The sequence below is a fragment of the Micropterus dolomieu genome, linkage group LG12 (genome assembly GCF_021292245.1).
Source record: "Micropterus dolomieu isolate WLL.071019.BEF.003 ecotype Adirondacks linkage group LG12, ASM2129224v1, whole genome shotgun sequence".
Taxonomy (NCBI): Eukaryota; Metazoa; Chordata; class Actinopteri; order Centrarchiformes; family Centrarchidae; genus Micropterus; species Micropterus dolomieu.
Genome location: NC_060161.1, coordinates 33,750,392 through 33,755,488, shown reverse-complemented (window position 1 = coordinate 33,755,488; position 5,097 = coordinate 33,750,392).

The window sequence follows — 5,097 nt, the reverse complement described above, 5'->3', positions numbered from 1 at the left end:
ACCCATAAATCCACCCACACAAGCCACAATTAACTTGTCCACCACTAGGTGTCAGACTAGAGCCACGATAGGGAAACTACACGACCTGCAGCGCTGCACGTTTTCATAAAGTTAATGGAAAATACAATTTGCTGTCCTTGTGTAACTATATTTTCTGATACAGTCATCTCACCAGGACAAAGATGCATCACGTCACGTGTTTACAGGCTACAGTATATGTTGCAATCAATGTGCCATGTTTAATAACCATCTCTTTATTTTCTATTTAGCTTCCCACACTGTAATACTGGCTGAATGAACGTTTCTTTGCCTCTGACAAGCTGTTTGTTCTTGTTCCCTTACAGACTGAGTGGTCCCTCCTGTGTCAGACGTTCCTCTTCCACACTTTAAAATAAAACCATTGATTACTAATCATTGTCTTTCTTCACTCACAGTAACAACGATTCAAAGGGTTTTGATGCGATTATAAAACAATTATTGATGCATCTCTTTTTTTCTACACAGGATTTCTGGATAGTTACTAAGCATTTAATTTGCACATTAATGTTAAAAGAAACCTCATTAGCTGTAGTTTCTATCCCTAATTTACTTCACTAATCCTCCATAATCATCACCTTCCTTTGTTTTAACAACCAGTTCTTTCACCTGTAAACTAAAATATAATGTAACTATCAGGATGTGCAGTCTGTGTACAGGACAGAGCTGAACACCAGTGCAGTCTAAGCTTGTACTCACTTCAATCCGCAGGGTCTCTCTGCTCCACATGTGAACAGACAGGCAGACAAAACGCTGCGAGAAACAGGCGCTCTATGAGCCCAATTTACTAACATCCCGATTTATCATTAAGGCAAAAGTACTAAATGAACAACAGGTGCTATTTTGCACTTTTGAAAGATGCATTCTGCGTGCACACCGTTAGTAGATCGGCTTGCATGTTAATTTGCACTGATATCAAGTTTGCACACGTTTTTACTCACGCAAACCTTTAAATCTGGCCCTAATGGTAGTAACCCAGGCAATGGCTTCTGTGCCCTATCCCTGCCGGTACAACTCTATTTTATTTCTATTGGTTTGCGTAAACAGGGTGGCCTGGGGTGGAGTAAATTATTGTGGCAGTCCGCCCCTGATGATCATGACACCTTTAAGACGGACAACATGAACATTTGGACGATTTATTGACCTTTGCAGTGTTTTGAACAGGCAAAGACACAGTCACTGACATGCAAGGGATCACTTTGTGTTGAAAAGTGGTGCTCAGATTAGGGGTGTGTCGCTACACTTAGCTCACGTGATCTGACGGTGCATAATAGTGGGTTCAAAAGAACAAGATGTAAAGATATTTAACACTATTTTAATGAAATATTCAAAGCTGATATATATGAGTGGGGAGTCTTTGTGTCCTCCTGGACACATTTTCTGCACCAATTTATGGTGGAAATTAAAGAGATTAAATAGGTGTAGTAGGCTTTTGTTGACAATATCTTAAATTTCATTTCACAATAAACACAAAACACCTCAAAATACAAAACACGATACTAATAAAGATCAAATAAGAAATTTTGCTTAGCTCATCTGATATCTCACTCAGACCTCAGTTCTTTATTTGTCAGCTTGTGGTGTTACAGTGACTTTCTGTTTACATAGCTGATTGCTCCTGATTGGATTTCTGGTGCAACCTGATTTAGTGAATCAGCTGTTTGAAACTATTAGCCTAGTACTTACTGAAAACTCAGTGAAGCAGAGTTGTCCAATGTAGAAGTTGGAGCCCAGTCTCATTCTCAGGGCGTCAAATACGACGCTTTGAGAAAAGCCTGACAAGTCGTCAGTATTTGTACCTTTTAGCGTCCGCATGAGACGCCCTGGGCTTTCAACTAACTCCCCTGTAACCACCCGCCTCACGTAATGTACCAACCACTGATGTCCAGCTGGCCTGGGACTGGTCCCCAGAGCCCCTCACACCTCAGCACATCCATTTATTAGATTTCACTGTTAAAGCTAAATTAGACTCAGACAGCTACAAAGAGACAAACAGCTCAGATTTACTGAATGATTTTTAAAAGAAAAATCTAAAGATTAAATAAATAGTTAAAATACTTATTTTTTAAATCACTGATAATTTCTCCTGTGCTGTGCACCGTGCTGATAACCTCCAGAGCTGCAGAAGTGAAGGTGGACCTCAAAGGTTTTGCTGAGGAGTCAAACTGTGTTTGAGCGCCACCTGCTGCTCATTAAGCAGACAGACCAATATGAAAAACAAAGAGAACAGAGAGCTGCTGTTCCTCCATCTTGATGGAGGATCCTTTTTTAAACAACTCAGTATGTCACGTTTGTGACTCAGTAAGTGTTGAGTTTAGTTCAGTGACAGAATATTTACCTGAACTCTCACTTCAATGTTTAATTAAAACTTCAATGTCTTCAGATACACATGAATAAAAGACCAGCAGTCTGTTTTTATGTAAATCACTTTCTACCCAACAGTAAAGAGGAAGAACTGAAACCACACGTGAATCAGACGTGACAGGGTGAAGTTACAATGAGGTCAGAGTTGCTTCCTTCATATCACAAGCTACACTGGCAAAGTACTGACATTTTGAGAGCTAACTCTCAGAGTTACAGTTAAAGGAGGTGAATGATCCTGTTTTTATCAGGTTTTAATGACTCTTGGTTTTATCTGCTCTAGAAGCAGGACGCTGTTCAAAAGTCAACAAATAACTGAAACAAAGTCTGTTGTACATTGATATGAAGAGAGAAGTCAGACTGGTTTTCAAACAATGCTGTGGAGATGGACTCTCTGAGGACATAATTCTACATTCCTGATACTTAGACAGCTGCCTGGAAACAATTTAATTTAGTTTTCAGATCAAATCAGATGCGTCAACAGGTTCAACAGCTCTGAAATCAAGTAGGCTACTTAAGCACTTGTACTTGATTATTTTTATTTAATGCCACTTTATTTTATCTGAAAGCTGTGGTTACTGGTTCCTCTGCAGATTTTACATATACAACTGATTAAACTGCCAACATCAGGTAAAATCGCTCCACCTGCTCTGTCTAACATGCTGCTCATGTTCATGTGTCAGTAATAATAATTTTACTTTTGATACTCATGGTATTTGAAGAATTTCCCTCAGGAATCAATTAAGTATTTCTGATTTCTGGTACCCTGTTGTCTCTGCTGGGTTTGGTATTGTTATTCTGCCAGGTAACAAAGTCCACCATGGAAAAATCTGGTGATGTTTAACATTTTGAGCTGTGGCCTGTTGCATGAGACACTATAACTGTGTACAGGTGATACCTCTGCAGTTGGAGAAGAAGAAAAGGTGAAGCTCGGCTCACAATTACACAAGATGAGGAAATGTTCTTAGACAGCTGCTTTCCAGGAACAGAAACCAAAAACGTGCATGCGCTTTGTTGAGAGCATGTGAGTCAGAACAGTGTAGGTGAGAAAGTGATTTATGTGAGTCACTTGTGCTGCAGTTCTGCAGAGATCGGCTCACAGCCAAAATCTGATCCTCCTTCTGAATCTCTCTCTGTCGCTCCTTTCACGTCTCTGCAACAGTCATGAGGAGAAAACTTTCTGATAAATGAGGATCAACAGACCTGATCAAAGAAATAAACGAGTCCTGAATACAACATGGACCAAAACGATAAAGAACACAACCCAAGTTTTTAAATGTAACAACATAAAAAACATTTATTTTGTCTAGAAAAATAGAGTTTAAAGCATCAAAACCAAACAGGAGAGAAACAATCAGTGTAGATTTCCTGCTGATACTTTTTTAGCACATTCGTCCTTCAGTTTGTAAACAAGGGCACATTATTGTGACTTCCTGCCTGCATGACATTCAAAGCGGGTGCGTCTTCCCTGTTTTACTGATGGTGGGTGTGGCTTGTTGGTGGAGCTGTCGGGGTCCAATGTGTGTACCTGCCCATCTGGGTTGGGCTTCCTAGAGAGCATTAAATGGCTGCCTTTCTGGGAGTCTCTCTCTCTTCTGGCCTACTGCTTCAACCTCAGCCTTTGTTCCTTTCTTTAATTTGCTGCAACGTGCATTAGACTGCATTGTCACTCATCCACACACTTCTGAGATGACTGATGTTCCCCATATCTACCCACGCCATCAACTTAGCTATGTTGTTTGTTAGTTTGAGTTAAATAACCAGACACCACAAGGCTTTATATGACCCATCACCGTCTTCTTAAAGAAAAAGAAAAAGTACGTGTGCAATTTTCACAGATTAAATATTTTCCTTATTCTCCTCTGTCTGCAAATAAGTTTTGCATCGGAGCAATATTTTAATACATGAGATGGTGGATGAGAATATAAGCCATAATCTCGATGAATATATTATTTGTTTAGCTCTGTCGGTAAGGTGTGGGGCTCATAACCCAAGAGTAGAGTGTTCAAACCTGCCATGGCATCATTTTTTCCCTCTCTCTTCAACAAATGGATTCTGCAGTGGATGTTTCTCAGATTATGGCATGTGCTGCACTGTTTTTGTTTCGGTGTTTGATCCTCATCCATCAGCCTACGGACGCTTTTTCATTTCCCCATATCTCCAGGCAGAGGACATATAGGGGAATGACGTTTTTCAGAGGCGTGTCAAGCAGCTACAGTCTTTTTTAATGTTGTTCAGAATTTTCAAAGTAAAAGCTCAGTTCAACTCCAATATTGCATTACAGTAAATAAGCTTCTCATGCTTTTATTTTGTATTCAAAACCACTACAGTGATTATGTGAGTAACTGTTGCTGTCATGACTGAGATCTATTTCAGCCGTGTCACATTAAAATATGGTTTTACTGAATAATTAAGTAAAAATCATTTCTTAATAAATCTACCTAAAGAAACCTAATTTCTTGACTGGCCACTCTCTGCTGTCTCAGAAGAGACACCTTTTGTGCTTTGTCAGCCACCGTAGCTGTCCCATGCTCTTTGACTGGATAGACGATTGCAATTCACAACCCTCATCACTAGATGCCACTAAATCTTATACACTGAACCTTTAAGTATAAGGTTACTAAATGTAGCCTTATGAAGCGTGTTGCACCTGCTGCAGTGTCCACAGCTCTTTTTATTTACTGTTAGACATTTTTGTTT